This window comes from Trachemys scripta, chromosome 5, assembly GCF_013100865.1.
Source record: "Trachemys scripta elegans isolate TJP31775 chromosome 5, CAS_Tse_1.0, whole genome shotgun sequence".
NCBI lineage: Eukaryota > Metazoa > Chordata > Testudines > Emydidae > Trachemys > Trachemys scripta.
Window position 1 is genome coordinate 31,681,602 of NC_048302.1, and position 23,286 is coordinate 31,704,887.

The 23,286-nt window shown below is 40.7% G+C and overlaps 1 protein-coding gene across 5 annotated transcripts in view; it reads right to left on the bottom strand.

Moving 5' to 3' along the window:
- The window catches only part of COL25A1 (collagen type XXV alpha 1 chain), a 414,275-nt gene that overhangs the window by 187,634 nt on the left and 203,355 nt on the right, over positions 1-23,286 (bottom strand). The window lies entirely within an intron of this gene.

Sequence of the window (23,286 nt, forward strand, 5' to 3'; positions counted from 1 at the left end):
TTCAAGAGATGTGTTTGAAAACAGTCAGAACTTCCATGATTTTGGCACAGATGGCCTTCTTCAGGGACCTTAAAAGGGATCAGTGAAGAAGGCTGTTAGTGCTGAAACATGGAAACTTTTATGACTGTTTCCAATTACATCTTTTGAATTGTATTAAATATGAAATGAAACAGAAGCTTCTTTTCATGTTCGGGTGCAAGAACACAGCTCTTTATCCGTAAATCTGTCTATTGGAGTCACATTTTTTTTCAAAAGTTATTTGGAAAGGGCCACTGAGTTCCTCTGTACCTGTGCCCTGATCATTGTGGTTAAAGTAATTTATTGCAGGTTGTGCAGCTGGAACTGAATATACTGATTTTCTTACTACGGTTCTAAAATTTCCACATAATTCAAAATCATATCATAGCCTTCATGTTTCTGTTTGCATTTGATAAAAGAAGTCCTTCCTTTTCTCCCTACCAGCACTGCTACAAGAATAGTAGCAAACAAGAACAACTAACTACATTTTGGGGCAGAAACTAAAGCTGAAAATGCTGAAATATAAGCAAGTGAGATAGTAGTACATGGGGGGCGGGGAAAACTTATCTGTTTGCCCATCGATGTTTTACACCTGTGCTTTTGTGAACAATATTCCAATAGCTAGCACATTTCCATACCACCCCTTTTCTAACAGACACCAAAATTCTGCCCACAGATGCAACATCCACTGAAGTTCACACGAGTTAAGCAGATGTGCCTGAGGACAGAATGTGGCCCATCATGTTTTAAAAAATCTGATCAAGTTAACAAATTTAACAGTTAGCTTCATCTCCTCATTGGTCTTGCAATCTCTGAACTATACCTTGTGGCTGGATGGAAGCAAAATTGCACTAAATAAAATAACTTGTCAAGTATGCATTTGAATGTTGACCCAATACATTATTGCCCATTTGAATGCCAGATTCCTCTCTCTCTCTCTCTCTCTCTCTCTCTCTTTCTCACACACACACACACACACACACACACACACACCACTAGCAAAACAAAAAACAGCAATTTTCCTGACTTTTACCTAGTTTTCAAGCTTATAAAGGATTCTCGCAAAAGCCAGTGACAATATGAGGAACAAAAGTTTGCTCCTTTGCATTCATGGCCAGTGAAGAACAATTTGTATGTATGCATTTTATGGCAATAGCAAATAACACTTTCCACACTTTAAATGCAAAAACCCAAAATAAGAGATCTCCTATCATACTCAGAATGGGAAAAATATCAAGATAATTGATTCACACAGCTGGAACTCAAAATGTTTGGTCATTTCCTATTTAGGGATATAGTGAGGAATGGCTAAGTGGTTAAACTACCTGACGGAAAACCAGAGCCTGATTAGTTCAACTCAAGGGGACCTTTTTTATAAAAATGTATCTGCACTTACACTTTAGTGTTGATTAGGAGGGTAAGTGCTAGATTATGGATGATGAAAGATACTAAACTGTTACAAATTATCCTGGGTGCCTTCAGAGTACTCTAATCCACTCTTTCAGCGTTCACTCTCACCTGTGGAAGCCTGCAAGGTTGTTAATAGTGCTCTCTGGAACCAACTGTAAGTATCAGACTAAAGTCATCCTGATAACTGCAAATCAAGAGACATATTATGTGTGTCTAAGAAATGTTGAATGAAACTGTATATCCAAACATAAACTGTAATTTCTCAAAGTCAGGGATAAGACATGTCTTTCATTTGCTTAGCAAAACCTGTGCCTTGAGAAGTAGAGCATTTTCTTAAACAATTACCATTTTTCTCCTGAAATATGTTTATGTAAGCCCCAAAGCTGCAGACCTTTCTTGTGGTAAGTATTATTTATTCAGGTGAGTAACCGTGGCAATATGGGACCACTCTCCTGAGCAAGTGCTGCTCAATGTGAACAAGGATTATAAAACCAAGGACTATCTTAGTATAATTAATATGGTATAAAGGGGACAACCCCCCCGCCCCACTTCTGTGATGTTTATCAAAAATGGCACATGGGGAAAAAAAGAATGTTGGAAATTTCCAAGTTTTTCCTCTATTTCTCTTATTAAAAGCTGCAAATATACAGACCATGAACATACAGTGCACAGCATTTGTTAAAAAAATCATGTAACAGCAAGAAACTGATTTTTACATTAAAATTGAATACTTCTTTCAATTAATGAGCATTCATGCACATGAATTCTTTTCTTCATGCTTGTCTTGAGAGGTAAAAAAAACAAGGGGACAAATTCTGTTTGGTATACAGTACCAGCATATGCTGGGAATAATTTATTCTGAATGCACCAGTGAAAATGGGAGCAGAACTTAGATCAATGATTTTATATTATATAGTCTGTACATGCTACGCACATCTAATTAATAGAAAATTATAATAAAAATGCTAATTATTTTAACTTAAGCAAAAGAGATCAATAAAAGAAACAAAATTACAATGTGGTTTCAAAGAACACTTTAGAGAGGCTGATTTATGATCTGTACAGCATATTGTCATTGGAAACTTTTCAACTGACATTCCATACTGCTTTTATAAGTTGCTCATACTAGACAAGCATGTTTGTTAAAAAAAAAAAGTAACTGCTTTAACTAATCCTCATTTCTGCTGTCCAATATGCACATGTATACCAGTGAACTAATCTGTGCGTGTGAAGAGCTAACAACAGGCTCCACACAAAACTGCTGCCCTAAGAGTATCCTTGAAGCAGGAGAGGAGAGAAAAGCATGTTCAATGTGTCGGTGCCTGTAGCAAGTTTCATTTAAAGTAGGAGGATTTATCCCTGTCTACCAGTTATTTGTACAATAAAATAAGATCTATTAAGTCACCCAGTCCAGTCACTTGCCATTGTAGGATTGTTCCTTCACTATATTCTCCAGGGAAAGATTTTCAAAGGCATAAATAGGAATTAGGACCTGATTTCCATTGGATATCTAAATGCACTTGGAAAATCACCCCACTATATGCTTTGTCCAGTCAGATCAGAGAAATACTACCATCTGAAGCATGCACTTCAGGAACAAATTCTCGAGATTAACTTATTTCTGACATTTTCTACAATCAACAATGTACATGAGCTTCCTCATATGCATATTAGTTTGGGAACTGTCTGGCTACATGGGATTTTACACCTCTTTCAGCTATATCATAGATCCAGATGGAAAATCTAGCATTCAAGGATATCATACTGATTTGCGATCCTCCTGGAGAGCTTTGTATCTACAAAACAGTGAATGGATTACATTCATTCTTATATGTAGGGTTTTTTTCACCCATGACAGATATATGGATAATCTTCACATTATAAGTAATAAAAATAAATGCAAACCATTAATATAACTATTACATATTTTCTTCTGATCTTTCAGGACCTCATTGTATAAGAAAATGTCATACAAATGGTGAAAAATATTTTAAAACAATGAAATATTTACTGATGAAGTAATTCATCATTGGGTTACACACACACACACACGCTTGTAACTATTACAAATACAATTTGACAAATGAGGACCAGTATTACATTTCCTGCTTATGTATATGTTGGCTAACATGTTTACAACCTGAAGTTTCAGTCAAAGGTTGCTTATTTCCTATATAATGCTATTTTCATTTACTCTGTTGGTCTATATCATCCAATGTAAGGAAATGATTAGGGTTGTCTGCTCAGAATAGGATAGCCAGAACAAGAAAGCATAAAAGGCACAACTAGAGATCTTTAAATGGTTTTAGGTATGGGTTAAATATGAATCATATTTGCCAAAGCAGGGACATGAAAATCCTGTCTTCAGCCTGTTCTGCACATGCTTATTTGCCAAACTAAAGTCAATGTATCAAGAACAAAGAATAAATCTGTCCAGTGTGAACAGAAACTTACCTACTGTTAATTTTTCAAATAGATGGCAGAACCAAAGCTCCAGCTAGCACTAAGTTATTCTTTTTCTCTCTGTGCACTCAGAACTCCAACAGAGAAGAGAATGAACTTGGAAGAAAAAAAACTACTAGTGAAAGAATAAGATTCAGCTGTCTCTTTGCACCCACTTCATCCATCTGCCATGAGAACATTAGAATAGCCATTCTGGGTCAGACCAATGGTCTATTTAGCTCAGCATCCTGTCCTCTAACAGTGGCTGGCACCAGATGCCCCAGAGGGAATGAACAGAACAGTGTAACCATTAAACCATCAAGTTATCCAACCCCGGTCATCCATTCCCAGTTTCTGGCAGTCAGAGACTTAGGGACACCCAGAGCATGCGGTTGTCTCCCTGCCATCAAATATAATCTTCTCTTTATTTTCTTGTGTGCATAGGGCCAGCCCCCTAGCTGGCATATGTCAATATAGCTCCCAATGATGTCAACGAATTACATCAATTTACACTAGTTATACCATAACATCCAATTCTTATTATGCTCAGCTCTTACTATATACAGATGCCTAGCTTGCCAAGTGAACTACTGCATGAAGTTCCATGCACATATGTTGATTTTACAAGACAAATGGCGTTATCTACCAAAGACTAACATTAGAACTGGGCCCCACGTTAATTTAAAGAAGCTGCATGAGAAGTGAGAAAATGATAAATGATGTCCGAGTTACTAATAATGCCTCTTCAGATGCCTATTACCATTTTAATTTATCATATTCATTGTTTTATTTACATAGATTTTACAAAATGAAACAGTAAAAAATTAAAATGAGCTGAATATAATGAGAGAGTTTTATTGAGCATAATTCAGGACACACAAAAGGTGTGTGCTTATTACAACACAAATCCTTTCCTGAAATCACCACATAAGGTTTCTGATTTAGAGTTGTTTTAATTGTCATTTTAATAATTGCACATAGTGAAAATGGTAAAATTCACCTCTGATACAAAATGTGGACTTTTTGCTTACAGCAAGAGTATATTGCATATCTGTTGTATATTCAATACTATCCCGTGTACCAAATTCTCACTGGCCTTACCCAGAGTTCAGTAAAGAGAGTGCTATTACAATTATGATGTTTACTACACCATGGTATTCCCTTTACCTGTGGCATTTGTATTATGCCTTACACATACATTCAACACCAAAATTAACTGTAAATTGGTCGCTGTAAATGTAAGTTTGTTATGGTGCCTGCTGTAGGTGGAATGATTGCATAATATGCAATAGAGATCCATAATGTGGATCTGAGAGAAGTATTTTGCCAGTATGTAAATACTTGGGACACATTTTTCATCCAAATTCTTGTCTTCAGGTCTCTGAGATTTTAAACCTTTTGATGCTTGGGCAACCTGTTCTTACACGATCTTTTCTAGCAACATTACAGGCCTCTTTAAAGAGCATGCACTAAGAAGTCCATATAAAAGGAGCAAATCCTGCCCCTACTTTGCATACAGTAGAGCTGTGCTCCATGTGGCTCCTGCAGCAATATGCAGGATATAACTTTAGGGTGAAATGGATAAGTGTATAACCAGTGACCAGGGACTATGAGTTTCCAACAGCCAAATGCCCACATACACAGAGATGGATTTTCTTCAGAGGCTGTTATCACCCCAACATTTCAGTAGCAGCTGTGGAATATGTGGCCAGGAGAGAGGGGGATTCCATTGCACAGAGGAAATGATTGGGCACTAACAATACAGGACCAAACCCTGCCTTCACTTATAATTATGCAACCCCACTGAATTCAAGGTTACATATGTGTCACTGAGGATAGAAACTGGACCATAATAGCTAATGTAGATAAGGCCCGTTTCACAGGATGTATGTAATCAGAACAGGACTATAACAAGCCAACATAAAATATTATATGAGATGTAGCCAGCATTGTAACCTGTGATATACGTCCTAGTAACTGAAAATCTAAGAGCTCTCAACCTTTCCGTTCAAACAACTATTAATGAGGAATCTTAAATTGTTTTGTCTGTGAAGCAATTGATCAGTGGGATTATATATGATTCAGAGAACTGAAGGCCAGAAAGGACCATTATCACCACCTAGTCTGACCCCCTGCATGAGACAGGCCATGATAACTATTCATCCAGCAATGTAAATGTAAAGACTCTCCATGTCTCTTAATAAAAATTGGAAATGTATTTCTCTTTTACATTATTATGTCCTCAGCTACAGTATTTCTTAGAAAATGCATTACCATTATTGATTTCTGACAGCATGACAGTACTGCTTGGTTAGTTAATTTATTAACAGTATTTTGTGCCTGCTGATACCAAGGAATGCATCTGAGAATGTTGTAAAAAGCTGGTATTGTATTGTATTGCTGAGAAATTTTGAATCACTGCATTATAACTTAGGGATATCTTTCGAGTGCTATCATAATTTTCTGTTGCATAGAGGTATTGTATATTAAGAATATACAGGCCATAAGCCTATTAACCATACACCATGGCAGGGTGGAAACTCGAAGAAGGAGAGTTATAGTAAAGCTTTCTCCAGGGCACAGAGCTTACCCCTTATCCATGGGAATGTGGATTTTTCAAGAGGCTGTCTGGAGCTATCTACCTAAAAACTAATACTCTGGTTGCTTCAGAGAACTGATGGCCACTTCACAACTACTATAAATAGGAAAGCCTTTGAGGCCTTGGACTGAGCCCAAGAATTTAATTTAACAAGGGTGTCACACATGAGACTGAGCTTTGTTTACAGGCCATAGTCCATGCCATGGGTCAAGATTGCAAAAGCTTATACCCCTATCACACAGCATGGGTTTGTATCCATTGTCTCCAGTGGCTACTCTCAGGCTGGGTGCTGGGCTGATGTGTGGATGAAAAAGGCAGAAAGCATCCTTCTTCCACAACTGTGAAATAACTCCCTTGTACCTACACACCATGCTACTCGGGGCCACAGACCTGAGCCACACGTCATGCTCCCTATCCACGCTCTCCAATTCCTAACACTCCTTGGGCAGCGAAACCACACCAGTTCTGTTGCCAGAGGACCAATTACAGCAGGACTGTAGCACAACTGCAGACACAAAAGAAGAAGAAGGTCCATCTAAGCAGTATTAGAATTACATTTCACCTGAGTCAGGGTAAAGTGTTGGTACATTCACCCTAAGGACTGACTTTTGCTCAGCAATACGCGGGCTACAGTACAACGATTTGGTGTTTCCTTTTTTGTTGTTTAACTGGGGGCTTGGACCTGTGTTTTAAGGGAATATCTTAATACATAAAAGGCCTCAATGGCTTTCCTATTTATATTAGTTGTGAAGTGGCCATCAGTTCTCTGAAACAACCAGAGTATTAGCATTATCTTGCAATATTTTGAAGTACTGAAGGCCCAGAGTGCTCAATGCAAAAATGCAAGCATGAGACATAATCTTGGTTGAATGTCAAGAGGGAAGGGTGGTCTTGTAAAGAATCCTGTTGAGAAGAAATCCTGTAAAGTAAAGAAGGGTCATCTGACAGAAGCCCAAGGGGGTAGGCCCGGAAACTGACATAGTGACTGCCGGAGCTTAGGCAGCTTTACTGTACAACAACTATGGGAGAGAGAAGCCCTGACAAGGAACTGCAAATACAGCAACTGTTGCAGAGATGAGTAATATTACTGCAGGCTGAGACTGAGCACACTTGGGAGAAGATGAGAGGGGACTAGATGAGAAAAAATTAGTAGTGGTGAAAAATTAGGGGATCCAGCTGTTCCCAGGATGTGTGCTGGTGCTATTTGCTCTGGCTACCATGCCAAATCAAAAACTCATAGAAATGTAGGGCTGGAAGGGAGGTTGAGAGGTCATCAGGTCCAGCCACATGAACTGAGACAGGACCAAGTACACAGACCATCCAATGATGAGGATTGCACAACCTCCCATAGTAAGCTATTCCAGTACTTAAATATCCTTATAGTTAAGAAGTTTTCCTTAATATCTAACTTAAATATCCCATACTACAGATTAAGACCATTACTTTTTGTCCTACCTTCAGTGGGTTTAGAGAACAATTGATCCCCATGTGACACACAGCCAGAAAGGATTAAGCATCCTGCAGGATAAATGACCCAAATTCAACCTTTAGATACATATTAGAAAAGTATGCAAATGGTAATTAGGGCCAATCCATGGTAGATAGGCTAGAACATTGAAATGCAAACCTGTATTGTTAGAGAATTAGAGGGGATACTAATTGTATGTGTTTACTTATATCTTGTTAGATGTTAGCCATGTAAACAGACAGTTCCTGTCTATTATTATAGCTATTGATTCAGAGATCAAAAGGGAATATTAACATTTAGATGAATCTTGGGTGAAATAGTGTCATTGTCTATAGGTCTCTTTAAAGCTGTATATGAGCTACTTAATGGATAAATGACTTTATGTTAATTCATGTGGTTGATTACTGGTGATGTTTGGGAAACAGAAGGTTATATTAAAAGCCTATTGTTCACCCAGGACTGTATGGTCAAGAGGCTGCTAGAAAACTGTATAAAAGACTCTTGGGACCTGATCCTTTCATCTCAGATCTGCTTGATGCTTCATGCAAGAGAAGCTTAAGTCATAAGTCCCATCTGGATCACCCTGAATATGGGCATTGGACTATAACCTATGGACTAATTCTGAAAGAACTCTTTGCAACTACAAAGCTCATCATCTCTACTATGAATCTAATCTCAGCACTGTACTCATGTCTTTATGTATACTGATCTTTTAACCAATACTCTCTCTCTCTTTTCTTTTTTAATAAATTTTAGTTTAGTTAATAAGAATTGGCTATAAGCGTGTATTTGGGTAAAATCTGAAATATTCATTAGCCTGGGAGGTAATGTGTCTGATCCTTTGGGATTAGGAGAACTTTCTTATACAATGAATAAGATTTTCAGTAATCCTCATCATATTTGACTTGGGTGTTTGGGTGGAGGCCTGAGGCTGGGTTGTTTTAAGGGAACTGTGGTGTTCACTTCTGGGTAACCAGTGAGGTATTATAGAAGCTGTTTTGTGCTGGCTTGGTAAATCTAAGTATTGAAATATCCACCAGCTTTGGAGACTGTCTGCCCTATTCTTTGCAATTTAGCCTAATTGAGTAACTTGAGTGTGGCTCCCCGGGACCACCGTCACACCCCATCCTCTTAGTAACAGTCCTTAATATATTTAAAGACTGTTATCAGGTGTCCCCTCAGTCTTGTTTTCTGAAGACTAAACAAGAACAGGTTTTTTTTACCTTTCCTCAGAGGCCAGGTTTTCTAAACCTTTTATCATTTTTGGTGCTCTCCTCTGGATTCTCTCCTGCTGGTCCATATCTTTCTTAAAACATGGTGCCCAATAATGAACACAATGCTCCAGCTGATGCCTTATCAGTGCTGAGTAGAATGGGACAATTACCTGTCATGTCTTACATAGAACACTCCTGTTAATACACACCGGAGTATTAGCCATTTTTGCAACTGCATCACACTGTCCCTTCCTCCTTGTTGTTAATATTAATTATGTTAAGTATTTATCGCAATTAACCTTTTTAGTGAAAAATGAAATAAAATAGGCATTAAACACCTCGGCCTTCCTGGTGTTATCCATTCTTAGTTCTTCTTCCCTGCTCCGTAGTGGATCTACACTTTCCTTTATCTTTCTCTTGCTCCTAGTGTATTTAGAGAACCTCTTCTTATTGCCTTATGTCCCTTACTAGGGGTTATTCATTTTGTGTATTAACCTCTCTCATTTTGTCCCCACACACTTGTGCTATTCTTTTCATTAGCAATTTGTCCATATTTCCACTTTTTGTAGGATTCCCTGTGGATTTTCAGGTCATTAAAGAGCCCCCGATGCAGCCATAATGGTCTCTTGCTATTTTTCCTATCTTTCCTTCACATTGGTAGCGTTTGCTGTTGTGCCTTTAATATTGTCTCATTGAGAAACTGCCAGCTCTCCTGAACTCCTTCCCTTAGATTTTTTTCCTATGGCACCTTAACCGACAAATTCTCTCTGAGTTTGTTAAAGTCTGCTTTTTTGAAGTCCATTATCCTTGTTCTTCTGCTCTCACTCACAACCCTGTAATAATGTAAGTGGCCTAGTAGGCACTGTAACAACTGTTAAATGTTTTACACTGACATACCTTGCAGGAAATCAATGTAATCTGCACTGCAATACACAGTTACTGCAGTGGCCAAGAGGTGCAAGGACACTTTTGAATTTCGAACATACATCAAGTAAGAGAATTTTAATCTTGATAATGCCTAGGCATTGAGAGAATAGAACAAACCAAAAAAAAAAAAAGGTCAGATGTGGCCTCTTTGCAACACAATAAATAGGCAGCCACTAGCTTTACTACAACTGAGGATCTGACAAGTTTTCCCTATTATAATCCTGTATTTTTAGTGGTTCATATATTAACTCAGTTGTCAAATCAGAGCCAGGACTGAAATTTGGCACAAAACCTCACTTTTTGAAACATTTCTTTTTATACCCGTTTATAATTTACATTGAAAAAAAACAAGATGATGTTTACTAGAGATGGGCTGAACAAACTCAGAATTATTTGCAGACCGAAGAGTATATTGGATATTTTGACTGCTTCAACAACTTCTCAGTTAGTATGCAGAGCAGTGTTGAATGATACTAGAGAGCTGCACTTCCAGATCTATCACTGTTGAGCAGGGTGGGCTAGTTGATGATAGCATCAGCATAGCAAGGAAGGTCATTTGTCACAGGGTGACTGGCCCCTTTACGAGAGAGCAGGGGGGGAAGTGCCTGGTTCCTTATCAGCTCACTCCAATTGGGCTTAAAAGAGGGCACTTGGGTCCTAGAGGAAGAGAGACCTGGTGAGTAAGGGGTTCCTGGGAAGAGGAGATTGGCAGGAGATGAGAGCTGTCAGAGTCAGAGAGTGTCTCCTGGGGGGGTTTGCTGGCTGACCTCCCTGAGCCAGGGCCAGAGGGTTGAAGGCAAGAGGAGCAGCAGAGGGAGCTGCCTATGGGCTCTAAGGCAGAGAGCTGAAGGAAAGGGCTGTAGAAGGTTGATAGTAGGGGAGCACTGAAGGGACTTACCAACCGATGTCTTCATGCTGGAGAGCTGGACCGAAGGGAACAGAAAAGACCAGGGAGAAAATGATTTCCCAGCACAGAAGCTGTGGAGATTCCTGCTGGGAAGAATGGAGTTACACTCCAGCTGGAAAGGCTATCCTGTTATAGGGACGGAAGAGGATGGATAAGGAATCTAGGTGTGGTGGAAGACACCAGAGTATGGTGAGGCTGCACTCCCAGCAGAGAGGCTGGGGGTGGTTCCCACTACGAAGAGCAGAGTTTTAAGGACTACATGCGGTGGGGATCATATGGACTATGTTGTGGAACTTTTCTTACTAGACTATTTACATTATGTTTTGTAATAACCTGGCTCCCAGGAGTGGCATTATTCAAGCAAGAGAGTGTGGCATAAAATCCTTGGGCTACTTGAGAGGGGAAACTGAGGTAGGCATGCCTCTTATGCTGCAGCAGGGCACTCCAGGCGGGACTAACCATCTTACACCATCTTTTTAGGTGATATCTAACGAAGCAATGTACAAACATGGAAGCTGATCCTGCACCTACTGACATCAATAGGAATTTTGCCATTGACGTCAATGGGTGCAATATCAGGCCTATGGTAAAGCCTAGTGAATAGGGGTGGCATTCTGAATAATACATTTCCTCAAATGTTCAGCATCTGGGAGAATAAACTAAATATTGGAGGCATTTTCAGGAAATGCATTATTCTGGGCTTTCAAGGGCAATTGTTTTTCTGTAAAAACAGTCAAGTTGCACTTGCAGGAGGCTGTACCTATCCAGCTGTCTGATGGGTGACATGCACAGTCATGTACAGAGAGCCTCCCAGAACTCCTGAGAGCACAGAGACAATGTATCTTTGTGGGGTGTGTTCTGCTGGCCAGTGCTCGGGGGACAGTGTCAGGACACCATCTCCTCTCTCCACAATTGCTATGCACCTTTCCCAGGGAACTATGTGTGGAGAAAGCTCCTGTGGTCTGCTCAGAGGAAGGTGTGGGTAAGAAGCTCTTTATGCCCTCCCCCAACACTATATGTCAGAGTTAGGGCAAGGCAGAATCTGGCCCACAGAGAAAAATTGCATGATACAGAAAGGAGAGAAGTCAAACACAGGAGTAGCCATCATCAGTCTGCTTGAGAACAAAGGGAATAAGTATATTTGGTATCAATACCAGCGGTATCCTCCAAGCAAGATAGTAAGAAATGAGATGCACAGAAAGATATTACATTTCTTAACAAATCTTAGGGAATTATCAAACCATTGGTCAAATTGTCATAGGTGCGGCAGGACCGTGAGATGCAGCAGAACCACCACTGTCCTGCTGCGGAAGGAAGGCCAGGGGGCAAAGAGGGTATTTGGGGTGCACCCCCTGAGTACCATACCTCTGCATCAGGCCCATGGAAGGGGGCACAAGATGTGGAAATTTTGGATACACTGGCTAAAGTGTTCCACATGCTGTGCCAGGTTTGAGATGGAGGGTTCTCTCTCTCCCACCTGGCATATAGCCAGTTCAGTTGGGGTGTGCATAGGGACCAGGATTTGGCCCCTAAATGAGCATGATTGAGTGAGAGGAAGTCTGGAACATCTGGGGAAGAATAATCCAAAACACAGATCTTCAATGGGAGGGGAAAACTTGAAAAACAGTAAAGCCAAAAAGACCTAGGAGCCATAGTGGACAGTAAATTATACATGAATTTGGAATATGATATGGCAGCAACAAAACTCAATGTGATTTTAGGCTGCATAAGCAGAAGCATCACAAAGTGAGGCTCTGTTACGAAAAGCAACTCCATAAAAATGGCACCAGGGGGTTCCACATTTATTGTGTCTCAATGATTTCCAGATCAAATTTACTCAGTTACAGGGCAAAGGAAAAGATGTTATTTCTAACTGCCAGCCCTGCAAGTTTACCCTGGTATCTTAAAGTCAAGCTGTGTTCTTTCTGGTTCACATAAAATCATCAGTAAGGATCCACCTCAACAGGATTAGAGGCGTGATACCTGTTTCACCCATAACACACTTCAGTTGGATCAGGGCCATTGATGGTGATGCATCAGCCAGACCCATCTTCACTTTCTTATTCCCTGATGAATTGGCTGTTAGATTTTTTTGTTGGTGGGAGGGTATGATGAGCACATTTGATTTGGAAGTCAATGAGGTAATATAAGCATGTGATCTCACCATGCTATTTCCTAGAGTTACTGTGGAGGGGGGGAAGAGAATTGGGGAAAAAGGCGGATTCCAGAAGAAACCCTGAAAAAAGTATCTTATGGTACTAATTGAATTTAGTTTCTTCTTTAAAAGTCCACCGACATCTCTTAGTTAGAAAAGTATAAAAATATTTAAAATAATAATCTAAACCAAAAGAGCTAATTCTGGCCCTCCCAACTTTACAAATGGCCTGATGTCTCTTATGCAAAGTTTTCCAGGGACAGTATCAACTCCAAATCTAATCAGAATAAAATAAAACTATATGAAAAGTTATTTCCTGTACTGCACTGCTGCCCCTGAGTCCCAATATCAATGTCTGTGGTTTTGGAATCACTTTACAATATTAAAAAAATATTTTTCTTCCCCCTCTTGGTGCGTGAAAGACCCACACAGACAAAAGGGGAAACTAAGGTCCAGATTATGTGGTTGTTTTGTGGGGGAGGACCTAAGGAACTTTCACACATCATCTTTGTAAACTCTGGAAAGAATTACAGCCCTCACATTCTATGGACTATGAGGCTGTTTCTTCCCTATTGCCCAGGACTGCACAATGCATAATCACTGTCTATCCCAGGAGGCATTCTGTCTCACTGTGCAGAATCCTTTCCAGTGCTCCCTTTGGAGCAGGATGGCTCTACAGGGCCCCTTAGCATGGGCGAGGCCTACATGGCACAAGATAGCTGTAATTCACTGCCTATACAGGGGAAACAATGAAACGGGTTATATAGTAAGTGCTGTCACATGCCCAGAGAACCACTGAAACATTATTTCCCCCTCTGGTCTCTTTTAGCAGTGGTTCTCAACCTTTTCCATACCTGGACCCTTCAAAAACCCATCTCCCATCTAGCTATGGTCCCCTTCCATTTAACACTGAGGGAAGGGCAGGATGGCCACAGCCTCCTGACACCTACTTGCAACCCCTCTACAGTTCATGGTCCCCCATCTTATCGTACTGTAATTGTGAATGTTATTTCTAACTAGAGAGGGAAAACCAGAAGTGCAATGTCAAAGTTGTCCTGTAACCTGGAGGGAATTATAGACAGACTGATGTTTATGGAAATTCTGTCACCCCAACCTCAGCTCTGGTGGGAAATGAAAACTCTGCCAGTATGTCAGCTACAATGTTCATGGTTCAATATATTAACATTTTTCAAGGGTATTAATTAGAGACCAATGAAAACTCCAAAGGTATGGAGTTTGAGTTTGGAAAAATGGTAATATCCAAATTTCCTCCAATGACAATAACAGCAGATGAACAATTAAGTTAGATCCATTCCCATTCTGCAATGTGGGAACTCAACCACACCTTAAGGAGAAGGGACACGTTATGACGGTTAAGTAGGGTAGGGAGCTGGGAGTCAGACCGTATCTATCCTATAACTTTCAGTTGATGCAAAGCCTCCACATTCAGGAGCATGCAGTTGGCTGCTTGCATCAGCACTATGCGTACTGAGCAGAAATGTCTGCATCAATGTAAAGTGTGGTGCACCATAAGTAAGTATCTCAGTGCATGCCTTGCCACTGTCCAGCACAATGCCTTTTGGGATATTTTTAAAGTTCTTTGTCCAGAGATTTCAGGGAGCTACAGGTCAAGAACCCAACAGACCATTTTCTCTATTCCATGATACTTTCCACATCCCCTAATTTTTGCCTTATTATTTAAAACTCTCACAGTCCTGCACATCGCTTTTCAGTCTCTGCCATCTCTCCGTCAGAAGCATAGACCCTTCAGAGCTCAGCACAATTCTCATGTGCATTGCTGTTACAGGACACGCCATTCTCCAGTATTTGCAGATCTCTGCTACAGTCAGGATGGTGAGGAGGACAATGAAGAGATGTTTGAGCTCAATAACTGGGTGCTGATGGACAGAACGAAAAAAATGCCTGGTTTCTGCTAGCATTCGTAGAGCAGCTCCACATGGTGAAGCTCAAGTTCCGGGTCCAAAAAACTAGCACTGATTGTAATGAAGGTTTGGGATGACAAGCAGTGTCTTCAGAACTTTCAGATGAGAAAGCCCACATTCCTCAAGCTGTGTGCCAAGCTCACCTCAGCCCTCTGGCACAGGGACACCAGAATGAGACCTGCAATGATAGTGGAGATGCCAGTGGTGATCATGGTCTGGAAGCTCGCAACGCTGGATTGCTACCTATCCGTAGGCAATCATTTTGGAGATGGAAAATCCACAGTGGGGGTCATTGTGACCCAAGTGTGTAAGGCCATTAAACATCTCCTCTTACACAGGCCTGTGATGCTCAGTAACATGCAGGAATTAGTGGGTGGATTTTCAGCAACAGGTGGGGCGACAGACAGTGGTGGGGCAACAGACGGCGCCATCTCTCTCTTCTGGCAACAGCCCAACTTCATATTGAGAACATCACCAGAAAGGGATACTTTTCTATGGTTATGCAAGCGCTAGTGGATCACTGGGGGCTCTTCACTGATATCAGTGTGGGCTGGTCAGAGAAGCTGCTTGATACTTGCATCTTTAAGGACACCAGTACTTTTCAAAAACCTGCATGGACGTACATCTTTCCCCACCATGAGATTACCACTGGAGACAATGAAATGTCAGTAGTGATTCTGGGGGACCCAGCCTACACCTTGCTCCGCTGGCTTGTGAAGCTGTACAGTGGCCACCTTGACAGCACCAAGGAAAGAGTCATTTATCAGCTGAGTGGGTGCAAAATGATTGCAGAGATGCAAACCTTGCTCTGAGACTTTTAGGGATGTTTATTGAAAAAAAGTAGGGAGGAATTAGGGAGGTTCCTTGGACCTCTCTCCCACCCTTTGTGCTATCCCCACAGAAAGTGGCCTCTCCCTCTCCCCCCCGCCTCCTCGCACCTCACCCCGCAGAAATTGGGACCTCTCCTGCAACCCCCTCCCCTCTCTGTCTACGGTCAAGATGATGGCTGGCCCCTACCCTTGTTGCACCATGGCCCCTCAGTGCCAAACAGGGAGGAAGGGAGAATCAGTCCTAGGAAAGTTGCCCTCCTGTGCAACTCCTATGGGTCTTAATTCCCTTGGCCAGTTCCAGGCTTGGACCTCCTTCCCAGGATTACCCTCCTCTTCTCCCTCCTCTGCCACCACCACCTCCTCCTGCCCCTCCATCTTCTTCTCCCCAACAGACTGTGCAGTGAGGGTCCAATAGGTGGCAAGCCACAGTTGGGGCACTGAATTCACTGCCCAAGACACAGGCTGTCTGTTGCATTCTAACCACCCACTGTGGACTCTGCTGGCATGCTTTAGATACGTAGAGTATGTTAAGATAGTCCAACAGGGTTCACGTGGATCAATTACATGACAATACATAGCCTGTGGCTTGGGTGGTGAATCCGCAGTGCCCCGGCACATTCAACATCACCACAGCTCACCTCCTATCAGACCCTCACCGTGCAGTCTGTGCATGTGCCACAGGAGAGGCAGAGAAGAATGCCCCCCCACTATTTGTTGTGTTAGTGACCCAGGTGCTGGTGAGTGACACACATACACACACTCACATGCCATATGCGGAACTTGCAAAATTTGTAGATTTAAGCCTGAATTAGTAATTTCATAACTACACATAAAAATTGGGAGGATTACAGAACATTAGGGAGGGTTGGTATCTCTGTGACCGTTGAACGTGCTTTTGAGAGGTTGAAGCAACATTGTCGTTTACTCAGTAGACTGGATCTCAGCAAGAAAAACATCCTAGTGGTTATAGCTGCATGATGTGTACTGCATACTATCTGTGAGGCAACAAGGGAAAAGCTGCCTCCAAGGTGGAGGGGCAAGGTTGACCGTCTGTCTGCTGAATTTCAACAGCCAGACATGAGGACTATTAGAAGAGCCAACCATGGAGCTCTGCAGCTAAGGGAACCTTTAAAAGAACATTTTAACAGTCAGCCACAGTGCAATTCTCCATTGCTTTCATGAAATATTCTCTCTCTTGTGTACTTTAGATTATATCTTGGTTGGGTCTTTGCCTGCTGCTATGAATTGTGTAATGCTTGGTGTGAACTAATAAAGATCCTCTTAATTTCCAAAAATAAGACTTTATTGTGTGCAGAACAGCAGTTAAAAAATTAAAGTGCAAACACACACATACAAGGTTAAAAAACCGTTTACCAACACTGTTAACAGGAACAACCATAGTTTACAATCCCAAGTGAACATGGAAGTAAACAGTAAACATCTCAGGAAGAGGATTGCAGAGTATCCTCATGAAAGTTTCATCGAGATCTCTCAAGAGGATAAAAGAGAGACCCCTATTCAGATAAACAGAGTACTCTGCATGGTCCTGACACATAGCCCAACGAGCCAAAGAAATGAAATGATGACACTGATTCTACCTCTGTTTGTTCTACTTCTATCCAAGCACAAGATACTGATCTGATGTGGACTGTGTAACCAGACTGCCATATTACTATTTTTGAACTTATTCCCTAACATTGTATTTTACTATATTATATCAGTGTAGCGATAAAAAGTTGATTCCGGTGTCTTAACTTATGGACAAACCAGACACCATTTTTAAATGGGGAACAAAGGTGAGAGGCGAGAAGGAGAGAGGGAGATGAGGTTTAAGGGAAAGGAAAAGCCAAAAAAATTTTTTTACAAGAAATAATGCACATACTCCCTTACCTAAGCTCCCTTCCCCTTCATGAGTGTGTTCATCTGCTCTCACCTAGCTGGACTACCTAGACTCCTGTGGAGTGTCAAACAATCCTGGCGCTCTCCAGGTTTGAGTTTCCTGCTGAATCTCCCTTCCCAACCCCCTCCTCCTCACTGTTCACGGCATGGGTCTCGGGCTCCTCTAAGATATCCACAGTGGTCTGCAGGGTGCTGGCGGGGGGTCACTGCAAGTATGGCATGCAGCTCATCGTAGAAGCAGCTGGTCTGCAGGGCAGTAACAAATCTTGTTGCCCTCTCACACATCGTGGTTTGCCTGGCATAGTTCCTTTGCTTTCACACAGTGGTGCTGCATATCTCTATTGTGCCCCTTTGCCAGCATCCCCCATGCAATTTGCTCCTGGATGTCGATATTTCTACAGCTGGTCCATAGGTATGGTTGCACAGCCTCTCTCCACCACATCCCGGGGAGATTCAAGACATCTTGCCTATTTCAGGCAGCAGCTTGTCGAGTAGCAATCTGTGTGCGTGGAGCTGGTATGGTCAGTTGGACAGCAGGATGAACGTGACAAAGGTGAGCTGCTAGCTGTGCTACCAAGCTAGGCACTCAGTAAAAGGCATTTCAAAAACACAAGGGGTTTTAAAGTGAGGTGGTGTGCTTCTCGTCTCTGAATGCTGGGCAGTAGAATTCAAAATTGTAAACAGAGCAGTCGTTGTTGTGGGCATTGAGGAACACCAGCTGGAAAACGTTTAGGGTCAACACAACTAATGGAGTGTCTACACTCACACTGCATCGACCTAAGTCAACCATGGCCCCTCATCATTCGGGGAAGTGGTGGTGTTAATGCATTGTTGTAATGGGTCGCTTATTCAGCAGGAGAAAAATTTTAGTGTACACACATGCATAACAGTCGACCCAAGTGGACTTACATCATCTAACTTTGTAATGTAGACCAGGTCTCATGCACAAGGAGCAGCCCTATGCCTCCACTGGTCCCAGAGATCTTGTGGCTCTTGGGGCATCAGCAGGTTTTTTGGGGGTGGGGGCCGCTAATGTCATGGGAGAGTGTAGGAGAAACACCATAAATCATCTCTCTTCCCCTGGAACAATGCCAGGGAAACTCCTCGGGGGAACTTTGCATTCCAGTACTATGGAGGCCCTGAGATACTAAGGTGAAGGGGACCATATAAGTACATAGACAGACAAGATGGGTGAGGTAGTATCTCCTACAAAGCTTAACCATGATGAAAGTAATAAGGAATCAAACAGGGTTCCAAAATACCCGGTGAATTTATCAGAGAATGAGATCCCTGCTATAGAATTGCATAGGATGGTATAAAAAATTAAAAATGTATTTTGTTTGTTATTAAATTCCATTCAGGATAAAAATTAGTAGGTGACTGTAATTTCACTTAGAAGGGCCAATCAACCAGTCAGAATACGGCTTTTGATAATTAGGACCAAATTCTTCCCATCACTCCCATTCAGTGGTAGCAGACTTAGGTCAATGCTGAGCACTTTTCAAAATCGCTCTCTTCCTTTCACACACACACACACACACACACACACACACACGTGTGGATACAAAATCAATAATCTGCCTCAGGTTATGAAATTGATAGCTCCATGCATTTAATTTAATAATGGCAAAAATGACATTCAGCATTACTTCAGTTCTAATTTTTACCATGTAGCCCTTGAGGAACTCTGGTCCAGCCAACCCATGCTCAGAAGCCTGGGTGGAGGACACAAAGTGGCTTTGAGAAGCTTTTGTAGCCCCTGGATCCTAGGGCCCAAAGTAGATGGAGTGGAACCAGAGACTGGGCAGATCAAGTGTTCTCAGTTTACATCTCAAATCAAGCAATACGAGTTTAATCTAGCTTCTTTCTGCTTCCTACATTATCCTCACCATGCATCAATGACAATTACGATTCTGGCTGGAGCTAGGCACCCAGTTCCTATTGAATCTCCATATGGTCAGGGAGTCTAGCTCTCTGGGGGTTCTTTGGAAACACCATCCTCTGTAATCCGAACATGTAGGCGTATGCATCAGGCAGAAGAGAATTGTTGTCAAATATTTTTTCCCCCTAACACAGAACGACTTTGGTCTAAACATTATAAATGGAATTACAGTTTGTACTCTGAAGCAATTTAGGTCTTTCATGCTACAGTATTTGACTATAACGGAGTTTCAGCATGTCCATGTTCTTTAGATGCAATTCTGCCAAATTGTTTGTTGGCTATTTCACCACAATGCTGCCTTTAAACTACTGATAGGGTTGGGTTGGTGTTTCCACACACACTCCTTCTGCCCTCCTCTCCCGCCCCAGTAAACTAAGCAGATACACTGAAGATTTTAGGGGCAGATTTCCATAGTGGCTTCCACCTGACCTCTAATTTGGAGGGCCCCAACGCTGTGGTTTGCATAAACACACAGCATTTGTTAACACATACTGAGCAATCAGACATCTAACTGCCTGATTTGAACATGCAAACCCAAGTTCTGAAGGCCCCAAACTACCAGTAAGTGCTTAAAATAAGATCAAAACCAGACTTAAACAATTACTATGTTGTGCAATTATATTCTCTCTCAGATTTATCCAATAATATCTTTTGTCACTTGGTTTCAAAAATATATCTGATACTGGTCACACTCTGTATCCTACAAAGGTGACATTATAACTCAAGCTTGTGCTGCTGACTGGTTATTTCCTAAAATTCTCATTGGTGGTTTTCAAAAAAGATGCATTATTTCATACATTTCCATTTTTTAGACAGAAAGCCATAAAGATGTAAATGAAGATGACACAAAAGTGAATTATATACATTATCATAAAATTGCTCTATTATAGGCTTTGCAGGCAACTGCTAAGACCCTTATATTAGCAATTATTTTGCTCAAGATGCATAGAACTAAGCAGCCAAAAGGAACAGAATGCAATGCAAGTGGAGGATTTAGAGGTTCAACATGCCAACTGAATAGCTTTCTGATAGAGAAAACTGATATGCAGGATCCAGTTTAAGTAACATTTAAAATTACGGTGAAAAAATTATCTGTGCGTGCGCAGGAATACACAAGTTCAACAAACAAAACATTTCTGGTATCAAACTCTGCATTGTGTTACAATGGTATCAAACTCTGCATATCTTGTACATGTCCATCTCACTAGAACATTTATAAAGAACTGCTACATGAAGAAGCAAACATTTAAAAAATAAAAAAAGCCTTATGTTCTCTAGGCACTTGAGAAACATCAGGAAAGGGTGAATTTCCCCTAGTTCATGTGAAGGTTAATAAGGCAGAGACAAATAAAAAGACAGAAAAGAAAAGAATGATTCTGAGAGTAAAAAAAGCTCTCATAAAGATATGATAGAGCAGTTACCGGATAGCCATTTCGCCCTGGTTGACCCTGGTTGAATGAGATGAAATGGGTATGACACACATTAAGAGCATATTCATGACATGTGACATTACCAACATGTGCAGTACACTAATGTTAAATTCGAATAGCCATTGATCCTATACACTTGATTATATTGTACAGATGAACAAGTATGGCATAGATATATATATATATACACGGTGAACAATATTTTTTTTGACAAGGCACATTATTCAAGATAAAACATAGTCAACATTAAAAATAACTAACAAAAGGGCCACTTAGATCCTTGATGGAACTCTTGCTATCAGTAGGAGTTATATACATAGATTGAGTGGCAGCACATGGCAGAAAGAGAATAAGATAGATGGAAGGTGTGCTGCCTATAGTATGTCAGTGTCAAGGAAGGAATTATAGTAAGCTCTATTGGGTCATAAAAAATAAAAACCATGGGACTTGGATTGTCATCCTGACACACTGGTTATAGATAGGAAAAGGCAGCTAAAATTTCAGTGGTCATCTTTGAAGATGCAATAGCTACCCACAGCTACTACACAATGGTACCTAAGGTACCATAATTATTCACTATTCTAAATATAGAGAACTACTGTGGGATCCCAGGTGATAACCACAGTATAGTTTTTAAGGGTAACTACTATGTACACAGGGTCAAAGCTAGAGTAAAACATTTTCAGAAGTGATTTAGGCAATTGGGAGCCTAAGTCCACTGACTCCCAATGAGACTTAGGCTTTTAAATCACTTTTGAAAATGGGATTTAGGTGCTTTTGAAAATTCCATCCTTCAGAGAATAAGTCTCATTGAAAGTCATTCCTACGTGCCCAAGTCACTTTTGAAAATAGAGCTTAGGCTCCTAAGTCACTTAGATGCTTTTGAAAACTTTACCCATAGTCCTCGGAGTTAATTCTGGGTTATATTAATAATGTATGGCTCTACTTTTTTTTTTTTAAATGGGACTGTGATAAAACAGTAGGGAGATGATATCAAGGAGTAAAGATTTGCATACTCAGAATTCACTATCTGCTTTGCTAAATTCTCTTGCTGTAGGAAAATCATTTATATCCTGATTAATGCTTGATCTTTGCATTTTGTGAGAAGAAACTGCAAAAAATATATAGGAAATCAGCATTTCCTTCATTTAAAGAGCACTAGTGTGCATTAAGCCTGCTCTTTCGCTGATAGCCTGTCAGATGAGTTGCCAATGTGAGCCACTGACCATTTTGACAATTTAGAAGTTAAAATATTTCTTGTAGCATTACTACTCGGTAGTTACAGTTAACGCTAAAATGATTGTGTCAGACAACATAAATTCAGGATATTAATTAATTATTATAAAATACATATGCCATTCAGTTGACAAGATGATCTGGTCATGAAAGTAAGACTGTCGAAATGCCAACCCATGACAAATCCAAGGAAATAAAAAAGCAAGTCTCCTAAAGTAGCTTTACAGGGGATATTATTCTCATGATTGCATTGTTACCTGCGGATGGTATAGTATCACAATAAATACGAATACTTTAGATACATATTTTAAATACTATACTTAGAAAAAGAAGAAGTGTGACTTAAGTCTGGAAAGGTGTGGACAAGAAAAATTGAATTATTTTGTCAGAAACAAATTTATGGCCAGATTTACCACCCTTACTAAAACTGAGTATTATTTTTTACTATTTGTATTACATCTAGTGGCTGCAGTCTGGATAAGGGCTCTATTGCCGGAGGCATTGTACATACACATAACGAAAAGACAGTCCCTGTCTCAAGGAGCTTATTTTACCAGAGTAAGTTACTATTCAGTGCAAAAAGAACAGGAGTACTTGTGGCACCTTAGAGACTAACAAATTTATTAGAGCATAAGCTTTCGTGGGCTACAGCCCACTTCTTCGGATGCATATAGAGTGGAATAAATATTTATTTATTATTTATTATAAATATTTATTCCACTCTATATGCATCCAAAGAAGTGGGCTGTAGTCCACGAAAGCTTATGCTCTAATAAATTTGTTAGTCTCTAAGGTGCCACAAGTACTCCTGTTCTTTTTTTTGCGGATACAGACTAACACGGCTGTTACTCTGAAACTTGTCATTA